Source organism: Haliaeetus leucocephalus, unplaced genomic scaffold (genome assembly GCF_000737465.1).
Source record: "Haliaeetus leucocephalus isolate CR32 unplaced genomic scaffold, Haliaeetus_leucocephalus-4.0 Scaffold752, whole genome shotgun sequence".
NCBI classification, from domain to species: domain Eukaryota; kingdom Metazoa; phylum Chordata; class Aves; order Accipitriformes; family Accipitridae; genus Haliaeetus; species Haliaeetus leucocephalus.
Window position 1 is genome coordinate 1,579,619 of NW_010973188.1, and position 17,177 is coordinate 1,596,795.

The following is a 17,177-nucleotide window of genomic DNA, read 5'->3' on the forward strand; positions in this document are numbered from 1 at the left end:
CCCGACGCCCCCCCCCCCCCCCCAAGTTCTGGCCAAATTCCAACTTAGGTAATTATATTCTGCTTCCCTAATTCCCTCTGAAGCTTCAGATCAGTTTAGATTGCTTTTCCCTTTCTAGACTGAGCAATTAGATAATGTTCCTAAGCCCTGTTAACCAGCTATGTTCCACCTCAGAGGAAGCTGCGTTTTATTGTTTATGGAAGCAGCCCCCTTCCCCCACCTGTGTACTTATAAAGTCTTTTTGATATTAGAAATGATAGCTAAACGTGAGGTAAAGCAAATTCTCACAGCTGGGGTGTCTGGCATCTCCCATCTGCTAAGGGCAAGCTGCAGAAGGTGCTGAATTCTCTACTTGTTCTGCAGTGTGCACCAGCTGCCCTGGTTGGTTTTGATGAGAGTAACACACTCTACAGCAGTGCAGATGGGAAAAGGGTGTTGCTTGTGTTTCAGTGGTGGAGATGGCTCTTGGAGTAACAGGTTGCAGAGGAGACAAGAGATGAAGGCTGTGTTGAAGCAGAGTGCAGTGGGCATGACATGGGGAATTATGAACTGCAATATGGGGAGGGGGAGGTGTTTGAGGCAGTTCTTCCTAATGGCTCCATGCTGCATATATGCATCCAATTTTCCATGTTGCACTTTCTAGCAGAGCAGCTGGTGATGCTAATCCTTTGCCCTTATCGGTCATGTATAGCAAGGATTAGCAGAGCATCCTCCAACTTCTCCCCTGTAAAACTGAAGATGGTGAGGGGATGTTTGGCTTGTTCTTTTGCACTGGGCAGAGAGAAGGGATGTTACTACTGCATAGCGCCACACACATTTTGTATTCCTTTTGAGCCTCCAGTGAGTCAGTGTAGAGGGGAAGTGGTTTCTCAGGATTTAAAAGCGAGTATTAAGTGGAGCCCCTTATGTGAAGAAGGGTGTTTGTTTAGCTTCTCATGCTCCCACCCCATCCCATGGACTCCTCGAGTGGCTGTTGTCTCTTTTGTGGTGGTGTAGTCTGCTTCCCATCATCACTTGAAGCCCTCTAAAGAGAGAGGATGTGTGTCTTCCTTGCTGTGGTGGTGTATCAGGCCCAACCAAGATTGTCGATAATCACACCTATTACTGTAATACCTGATGTGAGCTCAGATCCCCTTGCCGCATGCCTTCAAGTGATAAACAAAAAGATGGCAAGCCTGCTACAAGACAGGTGCTTTGGGTGCTGTTTTCCCACCCTGTCTTAAAACCCTGTCTGTGGGCATAACTTGGGCTGAATGCCAGAACAAGTTCCTTGTTGCAAACATGAAAGCAGCTGTGGAGATGCTTCTCTGGGGACATTTTAAAGCTTCATCAGGCTCATCACTGTGGAGCAGGCTGTAGGGAAGGCTTGCAGATGACCTGGCAAGTACCATGGGACTCTTCTGTCTGTAATACGTGTGGCTCCTTCAGCTCTTTCTGTAGCTCATCTGAGTTTTGCTGTTGGTCCATTTGCCTATGGAAAGTGTTGGTATATCTGTATGCATGTACACAGGGAAAAAACAGAATTTCTTTTATCACTTTGGCATTAACCAAAGAGAATTCGCATCAGAAGAAACCATGTGGGCAAATGCAGTAAATAAGAGTGAAGCCTAATTAACAGTTGCACAAAAAATCTGCAGGGCTTGGACATGCTCTCCATGTTGGAGTCTGCCAGGGAGCTACTGTTGCAACCTGTGTGTGTAAAGGCAGGATAGTCCATGCCCCTACTCCCCAGTACAAGGACACAGGGTGGTGGGAACTCAGTCACATGGAGCATCTGGAGGGCTGTTTTGTTTAATGCATGTACAGGGGTATTGGGAGGGGAGTCCTCTGTCTGCATCTGCTGTGCTGGGGAGAAAGCTGGTACTCAAGCAACTGAAGCAATTGCCAGCAGTTTTCCTTCTCTGGTGGTAATTGTTCTCCAAGAAACTCTCCAAAGGCTTCTCCGTCTTAGTTGCTCTTGGAAGTAGCTGTACTGCAAAACATTTCAGCAACCACGCTTCTCATCCTGAAGAAGTATTAAGCTGTTGGTATGTATTTTTACAGAGCCACTGAGCTAGTGGCTCTCGATACATAGGACTGGTAGCTGCCTGTGCTCCAGGGGACTTGAATCCTGCACTGCCAAAGGAGTGATATTTCTCTACTCCAGGCTAGTGACTGGAGACCAGGACTTGGGATGTATGGGAGTGGGGCCCTGTGGGTGGGTTTCCAGCTTTTTTTTCGGCTCCCTTCTAGGTGCTTGTGGGGTCCCTGAGCATACGTGCACCTGTTTGCTCTCTGCCTATCCAGTTCCCCAGGCAGCAGTTGCTGTGTAAAGGGTTGTGGGCTCAGAGCTGTGCTGCTTTGGCTGTGTTTGGTATTCCTGACTGCAGTGCGAGTCTTTCTGTGTTGCTCAAGAGTTCCAGTTACCCAAAATCAGCTTTAAGTTTAATGCGTGATTATCACCAGGAGCAAGAAAATACTTGGCACTGTCTGGGAGACTGATGGTACGGGGCTTAATTAATGGAGAGCAGTCTGTCCCCACATGCATCCGGCCCTGCCTCCTCATCCTTCCTATCAGTATCAGCTTAGGTTTGTTTTTAATTATTTTTTATTAAGTGTTGCAAAGAACAGTAAAACCCACATCAGATTACTGAGGATATTAATCCTTTGCACTTCTCTAGCACATGTCATCCAGTGACAGAGGTTTGTTTTACAAACATTAATTACAAAGCTTCATAACCCCCCTGTGAGGAAGGTAATAACTGCAGTAATACTTAGCACTTACGTGGTGTTTTGCATCTTCAAAAAGTTGTATAAACAATAAGCTTTAAAGTACCCTGCATGACACGGTAGTGCAATTATTCAAATGACACATGAGGAGACAAAGATACACCAAGGGGAGAACTTGCTTGCCCAAGGTCACACATCAAGTCAATTACTGACTAGGGCTCATTGAAGATTATTCTCAGTTTCTGGGTTTCCCTCCCACTCTGTGACTTCCTTGGTGTCACAGTTGAGCAGTGATTTGTGAGAGTGGTAGAGGGTAAAGGCTGTGAACTGAAGACCATTAGGTCCATGTCATTGAGCAAAAATACAGGTTGCCGTGTCTCCTGGGTGGAGCTGGGGTAGTTTGGCTGAAAAACTTTGGGGTTAACAGGGTCCTGAAGAGCTGTTTGCTGTCAATGCTCGATGGTGGCTGGTGGTTTGGAATATTTCTGCTGCTGCAGGGGAAATCCTTTGGTGTTTAATGAGTAGCTCCCCAGCTACTTCAGTTGGCTCCCTGCCCCTCTGCTTGGCAGGCAGCAACAGGGAAAGCACGTGGCTGATAACTGAACTTTAGGACATGATCAAACAGGGAGAGTTTGAAGGTGTGGTGACTGTAATATGTGACAGAGTGGCTCATTTTCGGGTGTTCAGAAGTACACATGCTTGTTGGCCTGTGGGAGGAGGAACAGCCTTGGTTGGACCCATTGCTGGAGTAAGGAGAATGATGACTTCTTTTTTCCCCAGCCAATTTCATAAGCTTGTCCAGGCCAGCTTGTGTCCCTCCAGATGAAGATTAGCAGCAGCGATCTGCAAGACGCAAATGGTTCTTGGTTGTTTCCCCAATGTAATTTATAATAGAAGCCATCTTTTGTCACATTGGGCTTTGAAATGCCCCAAGATAGACGTGCTGCCCATCTCAGTGAAACAAACTGGTGGTGCCTCAGTAATTGATGACGTGTCTTGTGGGACAAACACTGGGAAATAGTTCCACAGTCCCTGTCAGCCATCAGTGTGGTGGGCTGCTGCAGAGATATGCTCCTCTGGGGCATAACCAGATCTGGAGTCTTTCCCCTTTGTGCAAAATTGGAGCAGGCTGAAACTGGGGGCAAAACTAGCTTTTAGAAGGTAAACCAATTCCTTGCCTGATGGGCAGCACAAGGGACTTGCTTATCTAGGGGATGGCAGTTCAAGTTTGCACACTGTTGTTAAAGTAAGTGCCTATTTTCAGAAACTGTGCCTCTTTCCCTCTACAAACACTTTTTTCTTTTAAATGGGAAACCCACTGTCTAGTTTTGTGTTAATTTGTCCAAGGGTGTTCTGTAACAGGCCAGGTTGGTTGAGGTCTTTAAGAAAGGAGGTGGGTTTGAGACTTTGCTTTCCTCCTGTCCCCTTCACAAACCAGGGGACTGTTCTGTTCTCTGTGGGATGGGCTACTCTATGTCATTCCACAAACAGCCAAAGGCCCAGGAGTGTTTTAAATAAAATGAAATTTCTTACTAATATCAAGAGAACATCAAATGGAGCTGAGGATAAGTGATTTTAAAATATGCTGAGGTCTCAGCCTGCCCTTGGCCTTGCCTAAGTAGGCCAAAGCCATTTCTCTTGCAGAAGAGAGTTTGAGAACAGAAGTCTTTAAAGAGCTTTCCTCTTCAGACACGCTTAGGCTTTGAGGCTGGTGCCTGTCAGCTTTATTTCCTTAGTGTCAAAGATCATCTTACTTCCTTTGTGAGGCTGTCAGCTAGACCCTGGCTGCTTTGATACGGCTGCATTAGTCCCCGAATCCCCTGTTGAACAAGCTGCTCAACAATGTTTGCACAAATGCATGGTCTCGGGTAGAGAATTAATCTCTGTCCCTTCCCCCTGTGCAGTCAGCCAGCTCAGAAATTATTTTAAACACCATCCCATGTGCATTAGTGCTTCCCCAATTTCCTCTGCAAGTCTCTGGTGTTTCAGACTATCTTTTGATTCCGCACAGATGCAGAGTAATAAAATTCATAACCTTGCTTTGTGGAACTTTTGCTCCCAAGTTCATTGCTATCAGTCTCTCACCAGGGAACAGGCAAGCCAGCATCAGCCTGCCTTGCTTCTCCTTGCCTGTGTTTCAGTTGTAATCAGATTTTTTTTTTTGCAAAACTCTTTACTGGTCCGTTTTCCTTTCCTCCTCTTTTTGTCCTCTTCTTCCCCCAAACAGATTAATTGTTTGAGCTGCTGCAGCTGTTTCTCAGAATGAACTCCATCAATGTAGCCAGCATGCAGCAATGTCAGAGCTACTCTCATTTTGCAGGGGTTGGGGGATGCTCCTGCGACCAACAGCTGGCACTTGTGGTTGAGGAGAGATCTTTGTAGTAGTGGCCAAAAGCCCATCTCATTTGCGGGAACAGCCTTGCAGTACTGTGTTAGTTAATCATACGTAAATCCAGAGAGTGGCCCTCTCTGACTGAGAATAGCTGCAGGTGGAAGGCAGACTACAGAAGGCCAAAGCTGGTGACTCAGTGCTGAAGAGGCTGGAAGCACGTTTGTGTTTTACTGCCTCTGAAAACTCCTGGAGATGCAACTTGTGCACTGGGTATTTACTCCCCCATCCCCTCTTAAGTCTCCTGAGCAACACTAAGCAGAATATTGGGCTGAGGAGTGCCTGCCCAGGAAAGGCACTGTGGCCAGATGTGCTGCACAGCTGGAGAGGAGTAGACTGATAATCTGTTAAAGGGAAACAATGCAAACTGTTTGTTATGGTGTCAAGAATATTTCACTGCATGAGAAGCATGTGGCAGATGGGGAGTGACAGAAAAAGCTCCCTGTGTGCAGAGCCTGAGGGGTTCCCCGTGTTCTGCCAAAGCAACTGGCAGGGGGTACCCCGAGTCTAAGAGGGTTGCAAAAGACCCTCTTCTAGCATTTGTGTGCAAGGGGAGATAACGTAGCAGTTCCTGCATCCGAATTTCCCCACCCTAAAATCAGTCACAAAAGCGTAATGGGCTGACTCTGGTATGCGCACCACTGCCCCCTCCTGTGTGCATGGAGGGATGCTGGTTGTGAACAACGCTGCGTTGCACACCCCTTCTGGGCCGGAGGACTGGCTCAGCCCTCTCCCATGATCCTGAAGTCCTTGGGTGCCATTGCATCGTGGGGACACCCTTTGCCATGATGTCCTGCCTGGCAGCTTCAGAGCGGTGACTTCAGCGTTTCGTCGACATGCAACTAGCAGCTCTGCTGTTAGGGATGAACTCAACTTTGCACATAAACCAGGAATTTGATCTCTCTGTGTGAAAAATGCAGCTTACCCTCTACAGATTGACAGTGTTTAGTCCTAACTGGAAGAATGAATTTGCAGAGAGTCAGTCTATTAATTGGCTTGAATTATGATTATTTTTTTTTAAGTATCCTCAGTAAGGAATTTGGTGTTTGTCAGTCTCTTTCTTTGTCTGGAATTAATAATGTAATAGCACAGGCTCTTCAAATGTGGCATGTAATTAGAATGCATTGAAGTCTTATGTCTAGGCTAAATTTGAAGAAAATAGGTTGTAATTAAACTAAGTTATTAACAGTTACTATATCTAATTATTGTGACTACATGGTTCTGCTCTGGGTCAGGTGGGAGATTATTATCCCAAACTCAAACCAATCCAGGACTTAAAATGAGCACTAATTAAGACAGGAGGCATGCACACTTAGAACACCCCAAATAATACCAACTCTTTGCAGTAGTGATGCCATGCACCAGCAACATTATGACTAAGATGTATTACTGCCATCAGCTCCAGCTGAGATGAAACTGAGGTTTAAAGATATTGTGTATTTTCCTTCTCATTCTCAACCCTTGGCATAATGAGCAGAAGAGAAATAAGTGCCCTTACCGTGCTACATCTGGATTTTTTTTTTTCTTCAGTATAATCTAAAATTAATTTCCTGGATTAGTTATTCGTGCTCCAGGGAATAATTGCCAGAATTCTGTGCTGTTTGTAACTCTTCAATTAGCTGTGTGTACTTTTTCCTTTTTTCACCTGGTTGCAGGTCTTGCAATGACGTATCAAAAGGCTTCTGCATCCGTGTCTGCATTGTGTTATGTGGGTGCCGGCCACCACTGATGGCACTTCTTATGGGAAGGATTTTTCTTCTACCCTCTGTCCCTCCTTCCCTTCCCCTCTGTCTTTATTAGAAGAGCAGAAGGGAGAGAAAACAAAGAGCTGAGAGAGATGAATATGGTCTATGAATCAAAGCCTCTGGAAACGCTTCTATGGGTTAGTTACCTTCCTGGTGAGAGTGGGAGACTTGTACAAAATTTCCCTTGAACTGTTCTTTCCTGTCCCTAGAAAAATGCCAAGGAACTTGGACGAGAGCATTTTAAATGGCATCTATCTAGCACTCCTTTGTTGCCTATTTTGCTGCAGCTAATTAAAAGAGAAAAGCCTTTTAATATTTAAGCACCATTAACTCGGCTGAATTATTAAATGTCAATTTGCATTTTGTGCATAAAAGGATCAATAAACAAAGAGAATAAAACAATGGAGGTGGCTGGGGTTAGAGAGATGTCAGCTCCTCTTATCAGAACCAGAGGGAATTGCTCGCTTGTCTGCCAGGTTGTGGTTATTAATTATTGGTACTCGAGAGGGAAAGAACTGGGGACTTCCTAGGACTCTTCACACCAAAGGCACTGCAGGGCTGTAAAGGATGCTGTCAAGATAAAACGTTACTTGGCTTGATTTCCAGGGGTGTCACGCAGCCCCTGTTGCCTCAGTTTTGCTGGCGCTTCCTTTCAGTGGTCTCTCTCTTCCTTTGGGGTGGAGTTGAGCTGTTGTATTTGCTTTCCCTTTCTAGGTCGTTTTCCTTGCTGGCAGTAATTTTCCTGCTCAAGTTCCTTGTGCTGGCAAAAAGGGATATGGGAGAAAATCCAGAGGAAAACAGTTTTTCTTGAGCAAACCCTTCTGTGTTGCCCAGAAAGTTTTCTTCCTCCATTCCCTGTGACTGTGAATTTTTAGTACTGTATTAGGCAGTGTTGGAGGCTAAAGTTTGGCCTTTGCATTGTAAGGCACTAGACTGGAATTAGGTATGGATTGATCCCGGGCTATGCACTTCAGGCTTCCCACCCAACGATGCACAAGTCATTTCATTTCTTTATCTTCCCCAGCTGGCAGCACACAATAACAGCATTTCCTGACCTAACAGCACTTCTTGGGGAATAAAAGCATCAGTGTTTTTTTGAGGGACTGTATGGGAACCTATTTGAGCGCAAAAGCTTCTTTCTGCCCAGGGGCTGTATCACCAGCAGCATCCCTGCCTCTAATCCTGCTCTTGCTGGGAGCAGATAAGCACCTGACAGAGGGGTGCCAAGTCTCTGCTGTCCCCTGGGTCCTTGGCATCTCTGCCAGGGTTGCCAGTGAGTGGTTGTGCTGGGGTTTGTGCCACAGTTGCCTGTCCCCTACCAAGTGGCTTGGGGCTAAGAACTGATCTTGTGCAGCCATGGTGCTTTCATCCCCTGGGAATTGACTTTGCTGCAGGGACCTAGGGTGCCTGTGGGATGGGTACCACTGTGCATAGAGCTTTGGACAGAGAGGAGTCCCTGCTGCCTGCCACTTTTCAGTAGTAAAATTGGATTTTAGATACTTGAATTAAGGGTAGAATTTGTATTTCCAGCTCTTTCTAACTATGGCAAGAACAAAACAGGTTTTTAGTGAAATTTTATTTCAGTCTCTTTCTTGTGGCTCTTGTCACCCTCTGGCTCCTACAGTGATTTCCCCCACACCCCCCTCCACTCTGTTTCACAATTGAAATAGCCTTTCGCTTTCTGTGGAGGCTTGGGTATAGCAGCAGGTAAACATGGCCATTTGTTGAATCTTTCCTCTCCTGCACGGAGGGAATGTTTGCACTGCCATCATGGTGTGATTGCCCTTGCATCCCCAGCTCCCTCCGAGCCGGCTAGATGAGGCCCTGGAAGCAGCGGAGCCGTGACAGGTGAGAATTTAGCATAGATTCAGTGCCTGAGTGTTTACCCAACTTCTCAGATGGGCTTTATGGTCTGCGCCGAGCTCTGTGCCTCTGCAGGAGCTTGTCTGACAATAGTGGAGCTGCTTCGGTCACGTGGACAGGGAGGTCTGCAGGAGAGCTGGGGCACCGGCTGGTCAAAGCTCCAAGTGCCTTGCTTTGCTAACCCCACAGCCATGCGCCCACCTTCTGGGGTTAGCAGCCCTGAGCGTACAACATCTGCTTTGGTTCTCCATGTAGAGAGAAGTCCTCTCCTCCGACAGCTCTTCTCTGCCAACCCTTCTCCTGCTCACCAGATCCCAGTTTCCACCTCGGTATTGAAGAATTTGGGCCTCAGGATTTAGCATTTTGAACAGCACCAGTTGGAGTTTCGTGGAAGTACTTCTATTCCTACCCAGCTTGTGTTAGTGTACTCTGATTGCATGCTGGTTTGGGTTTTGTTATTTTTCTTCTCTATTGTTTTTAGTATACTTGGAGCTTAAATCTGTCTCTCTCCCTGTGTTTCCAGGGATGGGTTTTAGCACATACGTGTGACTTCAGTGGTGTCCTCACCAGCAGTCTGGAGCACCCTGCCAGCCAGGAAACCCAGTTTGAAACCACTTCCTCTGCCTTTCCTTATTTTTCATGATTCAGGAGCCATAGTTGTTGCCTGATATTTTTTTTTTTTCCCTTTTGATATGAACAGGAGCCTGTAGTTATTCATTGATTAGAGTTCATGCACCTTTGCTGCTAATCTAGTTGACAGATGATTAGCAAATTGACATTTTTTTCTCTCTTTTGAAGAGATGAAGTTTCTATGTTGTGTTCTCCTTTCATCTCCTATGTTAAATGGTCCAGCAATGAAACAACAGCTGAGTTTCAAAGTACGCTGGTTTATAGATCTGTGCACACGGACCTCTTTGTTGAAGAGTCACTGTTGTACCAAAGTGGCTTAAAGTATAAAAAGGGAAAGGAAGTGGAACAAGCAGCGCCAATGGTGACTTTGCGAATGAGTTGATCTGGAATTCAGGGGAAAGAGGAGAGAGGTAAAACCCTTGGGACCATTTGAGCAAAGCCCATTTGCCTGCAAAAGTTATTAGCTGCAGATCCTGGGGACATCACCTGTTGGGCTTTGCTACCTGTGCTGACAAGCTGCAGCATGCCTGTGAAAGGCAGTTTTCCTGGTTGAATAGGGATGTGTAGCTTCAGTGGCTCCTGCATGCTGCAACAGAGGAGCAAAAAGGGAAAGCAGAAGTGTGAGATGCATGAAGAGCAGCTGACTTGCATCTCCACTGAGCCACCCTTGGCTCTCCTGCAAACTGGCTGCTCGGAGGCTCCTGGTGATGAGCATGCTGAAAGCTGAGAGCACAAGGGCTTGTAAAGGCCAGAGTGTCAGCAGGCTTTCTGGATGCCTCTAACTGTTCATTCCCCTTCAGAGGGTGGTGGATGCATGGAGCAGCTAGAGATTGACTCAGGGGACTGGAGACCTGGTGGAAGTTTCCATAAGGAGGCAAGGGACCAAACCTGCCAAGGAGTCTGGTGCTGGCCTGTCCTGTGGGGACTGGGACTGTTCCTGCAGCACATAGGCAGGATAAGCGAGAGTCAGTACTGCCCATATGCAGTTGAGTTCCTCTCTTTGTAGCCCTCTTTTCTCTGACAGGACTGTTTCATTTTGGGGTATTCTACAAACTGACAAACAAGTCAGTCTGTCGGTGGTCTCTAGAATAGACGATGCCTGAGTTCTCCCCCAAGCTGCTTGCCTCATTTGTGTTTTCCTCTAAAATGCTTAGGAGCTTTAAGTAGCAACCACACAAGCAATGGGATTTTAAGTGCAATGCTTTGAGCACTTAGCTTGGCAGGATCACCTCGCCTGAGTGTAGCTTTGTGGCTCATTGGGTTTTGCAGCAAGATTTACAGATACAGCTCAGGCTCTGAAGCTGGCACAGTGGGAAGTGGGTTGGGAAAGATGATAAAGTCTCTTTTATGGCTGTTATGAGACAGACATGCTTTTTTTCATTTCCTAACCAAAGCTGGAAGCTTCCAGGACAGTATCTCTGAGCTGCGGGCTCTGACTGCCACCATATCTGGAGCCCCTAAAGATTTTAAGACAACCTACTTCATATTGCTGGCATTGAGTCATCTGTACAAATTCCAGTCAGGCATATGAGTTAGGCAGTGATCCAGAGTATGCCACTGTAATGTTGTGTGTGTAACATCTGTCAACTTGATTCCTATCAAAGAAAGTTGCCAATCGATTTTGCTCTGCTGCTTGATACTCTGCAGTTAGGTAGACCTATGTAAGAAAATTTTGGGAACACCTAGGAAAACTAGTGAGCTGCTGCAGGTGATGGAGCTGCAGATTGGAGGGGAGGTCAATAATGATCTGGTGACTCTGATACTTTACTAAAGCACAAAATAACCTCTTTAGTTTTAAATTGAATGAAGGTCTCGGGAGCAGCTGTTGCAGTCACTGGGGGGTGTACCTGCTATTCATAACATCTCACATGATTTTGTTGCTGCTGTTTTCTAAAAGAAACAAAATTATAGAGATGCTTCAAGGAAGTGACATTGATTAAGCAAAAAGTTATTTTAAGACCGTGCAAATCATCTGACTGAGCTTTGCAAAAGGAAACTCTGTTTCTGGAGATGCAATCAGCCAGAGATGTAAAGATGTAGTCTTGGTCTCTTCCAAGTAAAAAAAAATCCCATGCTATTTTAAGTAGCTAAGTTTTCATGCTCTATGATTACTTTCCACAACTCTCTCATTTCTCTGTGCACATCCCATTGAAAACCATATTTTTCTCTTCTTGCTCAAGAGTGCTATGGAGTGTTACACGGGGTTAGACATGGTTGCTTTGCATATCTCGGAAGTGGCTGTGTTTCTTTTGTGGGTGTATTGATGCTTGTGTTTTAGTCATGATCAGTGTACAAATACCAAAGGAGTCAGAGACATTTTGCTACTGAAAGATGACATGTTCCCTGCTGCAAATTTAGGCCAGGAGTACAGTAAGCAGATTTTTTTTTTTTTCCCGAGCGTACATGGTTTGGGCTGCAGTGAGAACACTGATGCATGGGAGCAAAAGAGCCTCAGTGGAGATTTGTCTTGTTTGGGGTTGTAACCCTTAGCATCAGCATGCAGGGAGGGCTTCCTGATGGCTTTTACTTTAGGGCAGCCTTATGGTAGCACAGAGCTGCACAGACAGCACACCGTGTTGGAAGAGTCAACAGGAGGAGTCTGGGCAAGAGAGAAGTCCCAGGAGTGGGAGGAGACCCGGGATCATGGATGTGCTTTGCTCCTCAGCTGTCCCTGGGAGTTTGTGCATTGCCTGCCTCTCTGCTATGGGACTAGCCTGGCCTTGTGTTAAAAGTTGGAGCCTAATCAGGCTGAGCTGTACCAGGCAGCTTCAGCTGGGAAAGTTCCCTGCAGGGTCTGTGCACCCTTTGCCGTTGTGCTGGGCAAAGAGGCTGAAGCGGCTGAGGTGCGGAGGAGGAGGAGGTCCCCAAGCAAGCAGTCAGGGAACGTGTTCAGAAAGTGGTGGTGACGGGTTCCCCTGGGCAGGCTGCGCAAAGACATCCAGTGCCTGAGCTCAGTTACACCCACCCACTACTATCTCCCCTCCCTCTGCTGTTGTACTGGTCTTAACTGCTGATAGGTACAGGCGGTCTTTCTTCGGCCATTAATACACTATTGATCCACAGTCCTGCTGACAGTGTTAATGGACACTGATTGTGTATTATTATTGCCATAATCATCTGCAAGCTGGACTGAATTTTCCTTTTCAAATGGCCCATCGATATCATGCCCTGCATTGTGGGCTGGAGCTGGACTGGTTAATTTGTTTTGTCGAAAGTTTCAGCAAAACATGTGGTCTTCATCCACAGTGGAGCAATCAATGAGACCAGCTGAATAGTGGTGGAGCACACGCTGAGGCTGCTGCCATCCCCTCCCAGAGCTGGCATGAGCAGGGTGTTTTGTTTGACTGCCAGGATGCTGTCCCTTGCAGACCCTTCCCATCCTACTAGACCTTCCTCTCTCCTGCTGAGTGTTGCTAGCATGTCTCTTCCCTTTACTTATGGTGCTGGCTTCTGTTTGTGCTCTGCTAAGGGGACATGACCCCTTCCTTAAAGGTCTTCATGTTTGTGTGCCCCTGCTCTTCAAGCAGAGTTGTTCATTGCATGAACAGACAAGTTAAAATGCTAATTAAAGCAGTGACTTCAAGGCCTGAGATGCTCCCTGGGCGCTTTGCCGTGCAGGGTCTGTAACGTAACAGTGCTGCAGGAAAATTCTACCCATGGACAAGCAGTTACTGAGAGTGGCTGTTCAGCAAGGAATGACACGTGTGGATTTCCTTAATGAAATGCTTATTCAACCCCATGTGTTCCATAATCACCATATATTTTTTCCCTTTCTGGGAACTCCCTTCAAGATGCATCCCTTACATGCCACTTGCTCAGGACGGGAAGGGTGAGGGAAGGAGACAGGCAGGTCTTGAGGGGTTTAAGCAGCAGATTAGCAGCCAATTGCCCCCCCCCCCTTGCTCCCGTGTAACTGAGATGTATGGGAGGACATCACTTGCCTTGCAAAGCAGGGTGGTAGATTAAGCCTGAGGAAGAGGGAAAGCTCCGGGTGCAGCTTCTCTCTCTCCCCACCCGGCAGGAGGGTGGTAGCAGAGGTGGGTGGATTCAGTGTCCCTGTGTGTAGCTGCAGGTATCGGGCCAGCAGCTTTGGAGATGAATGTTCTTCGTCCTTGAAGCCATCTGCAGGACATGTGCAGGTGGCAAAGGTGGTGGTGGGACAGAGTCTAACGGTGATGGCTAGTGCTAGCTGGCTGAGAAGGCTGGAGTAAAGTGCAGTTGATGCTGTGCTGCAAAAGGGGTGAGCAGCCTGCCCTTACTGTTGCTGACTGTGACTGAGGGAGTCTCAATGCAGTATCTCTCACTCACCACCCTCCCTGTGAAAGAGCTCTCATCATTGCCATTGTAGCAATGGGATCTGAGGCTCAAAAAGATGAATGGTTAGACCTGTGAACCAAATACGGATTACTCGGTCCTCTCCAAAAGACCATTTCTCTCTCCTTTTCTGCATTTTAATGGTATTAGCAACCTCTAAGCACCAAGAGTCTCATGAACTTTGTAGATTATGGTAATAATAACATTGTACAGTATACTACACTGGGAATAAAGTTATTTTATCCACTCCAATTTCCTTTTCTTTTAATGTGTAAATATATCAAGTGAAAACATAGTAGGAAATATCAGTGCAGAGGCCAAATGCATTGCAAGCCAGCCGTTTCCTGAGGAAGGGCCTAGTGCTGCAGGTTCAGAGTCTGAATTTTTTCCCTTGTAAAGGATCTGGCACTCAATATTTGGCTGGACTAGTTTCTCTGGAGGACTTTGTATTGGGAGCCTTCCCTAAGTTGCTCTCTTACCTGGAAGTGGAATGGAAGTGATGATGCGTCTGTCCCTCAAAATGTTGGGGGGGAAAAAGGATTGGGAGCAACCTGTCTGCTCTTCCCCCATAAAGGTCATCAGATGTCTTCCTTGGACCTCTGCTTCAGGGTTTGCCAGCCTGAGGAGAGGGGTTCTGCCCCAGCAGGACTTCGCAGGGCAGGTTGTATCTGTGCAAGGGTTGTTCTTCATGGAACACTGCTGAGAATGACTGAGATTAATGCTTCATCTCCAGCACCTGGCCTTGTGCTCTGGCCTTTCGTTTCCCTCCTAAGGGCCTTCTGTGAAACTGTTCACTCTGACAGGCACGGTCCTGCCATCCTGTTGTGCTGGCAATGCACAAACTGTCTGCATGCTGAAATCCTCCAGGAGACCTGGGATGATGTCAAACAATAATGTAGTCTTTCTGTTCAAGCACATTAAAAGTGCAATTAATCCTCACAATCTCTCTGCCCATCTGTAATACGGCATGAGGTGACTTTCCCAGCCTTTGTGTGCTGTGGCAGGCTGAGCTTGGTACAGAGACCTTCCCGAGCCTCATCTTGTGATTTAATGCAATCCCATAAGAGCTGGGTTGGTTCGTTGCTCAGCCCCCATTTCACTAATGTCAAGTTGTAACCAAAGGCAGAGTTTCCTAGACTCCTGTGCCATCTACCTGAGTGCTTTTCTTTCCAAGATAACCCCAGGTTTTCTGAGCTCCCTTTTGAGACATCTGGGTTCATATGGGATTTAAGACATGGAAAAAATGGTGGCTGTTCTGCTGGGGACCTGGTGCTGTGATTGCAAGAGAGATGTTACAGCTTAAGCAGTGGAGGTTCACTTAAAGTATGTCCTTTTCCAATGAATATAGCTGCAACGTATTAGTAATGGTAACACAAGCAAGTTAAGACACCTATGAACAAAGCTGGATGTGTACGCTCTTGCTTGTAAGCTTCATTGCAGCTCAGTGGATCCAGGGAGAATTTGGGAGAAGAGGACAAAATTACAATGCAGAGCTTATCCCTAGGGCTGTTGTTTTGCTGTAGACTAGTGCCATATAATGCTTAGTAGTGCCAAATAAGGATTAGTTTAAACAATATTTTTATCGAACTCAGAGAGACACCAGCAAATTACCACAAGGTATTTTGGCACCAGAATAGTTGCTCAAAAACAGTCTAATCCTGTACCACTGTACCTTATGATTTTGCTGTGGAAAATCCCCGTGTGGAAATACCTTTAGGCAGATGGCAGGAAAGGGTTACACAAGACGGATGAAATTATGGAAGTGGGATGGCCGAAGGGAAGAGAATGTAAGTTGAAAGACTTGCATTGTATACCATGTGGGGTACAGCAGAGCCACTTAAGGAAACACTGAACTGGGAGCTAGAGCTGCAGACAAATATTCTGATTCTCCATGGGGTGGCTGGAAATGAGTTTTTGCAGCAAGGTCATGTTCGCAAAGGGAGAATAGAGCCACCAGCTGGCAAATGCAGCCCAGAGACTGTGAAGAGAGGTTACGAGAGCTTTGCTGCTGCAGGGTGCCAGGATCCCACTGAAATGCAGGCAGCACCGGTTGGAGGTGGGGGGGAATATGGTTCAGGATGGGAAGGGACAGGGTCTCTCTCTTGATCACAGAGCAGGGATTCTTCAGCATCACAGCCTGGGTGTTGGCACTGTGAGTGATGCTCTGCAGTGCATGTGAGGTTAAAGGTGTGGTGGCAGGTCTGCAGAGGACTGATCCGAGGGCTGAAACAGCACAAGAGACTGTCATTTGGATTAAGGTGTATTGGCAAAGGTTATATAGGCTTCTGAATTACTCCTCTGCCACTGTTTGCTTGACAAGCATTCATGATGTCTTCTCCTGATAAGTCACTGTTTTACTTAATGTATTTACATTTCTGTATGTATATCCATATATATTTGTGTGTTTGTATACACATATGTGTGTAAGCACATATATAGGTTTCTGCTTTCTCCTGGGTTCAACAAGACTCTTCTGCCAACCAAGCAGGGCAAGGTCACTGATGAGTGAAGCTTTGGCAGTTGGCTTCATCATTCCATGATGCTCGAGCAATAGCAGGCACATTGTTGGGAGCCCTGCAGAGGGAGAGGACAGGAGAGGCTGAGGGATTTGTCCATGTTTTTGCCATCATATTATTCAAATACATGTTACTTCAGTTAGTCAACAGTTTGGACACTAATAATGATTTTAACAAAGTGCCACCTCCCTGGAAAGACAGAATAGGTGAAAAAAGGAGAAGCTTGCTGCATGTGCAGTGCTGCTGCCTGAGTGCTGGGTGGCCGTGGCAGGTTGTGGAGCCCGAGCAGCTTGCTGCCCACTAGCCCTGTGTCCACTCTTGTGTCACTGCTGCTTGGTCAGTGCATTGTGGTGACACCAGTTTGTACAGGCTGACCTCAAAGGCAGATCTCCTCCACTGCCCAAGCCCAGCCTGCCCTAGGTCTGTGCTGCTGGTGAATTAAACCAGCATAAATCTGAGTACTTCCTTTGCCCAGGTGATTGGGTTTAGAGCATTTTGGTCATGCCAAAAGAATGAAAAAAAGAAAAAAAAAAAGTAGTCTTCGAAGCTTAACTAATCTTGAGGAAAAAGTAAGTGCTCAGTTCAGCTTTAACAGGTTGTGCAAAACCTGTGCTTGTTTCAGAAGGCTCGCTAAGGCTTGTTGCTTTAAACCCTTTGATCATCTCCTCAGTGGTTTGTTCCTTTACATTGTATTTCACTAATGGGAGCTGGAGCTGTGACTCCAGAGTCACCTGGAAGCATTGTAGCAAGACAGAGAAATATCCCAGGGGTACTCTCACTGAGGCACCGATTCTTAGACACGTTTCTGGGTTTCTCTGTTCCTTGAAGTGTGACTGGATTTTTCCCCTCGAACAAGCTCAGGTGTCCCATTGGGCTGCACAGTCACTTTCAATACATCTCAGCCACTTTGGTGATCACACAAATGCTTTTGGAGTAGGGACCCAAGGGCTGTTTGCACAGGAGTCTGGAGCTGAGGTTTTTTTCTTTAAAAAAAACTGTTCTCCTAGAGCT

The 17,177-nt window shown here is 46.5% G+C and overlaps 1 protein-coding gene across 1 annotated transcript in view; it reads left to right on the forward strand.

The window, feature by feature from the left end:
• The window catches only part of MDGA1 (MAM domain containing glycosylphosphatidylinositol anchor 1), a 142,022-nt gene that overhangs the window by 29,210 nt on the left and 95,635 nt on the right, over nt 1–17,177 (forward strand). The gene's annotated exons all lie outside the window — the stretch shown is intronic.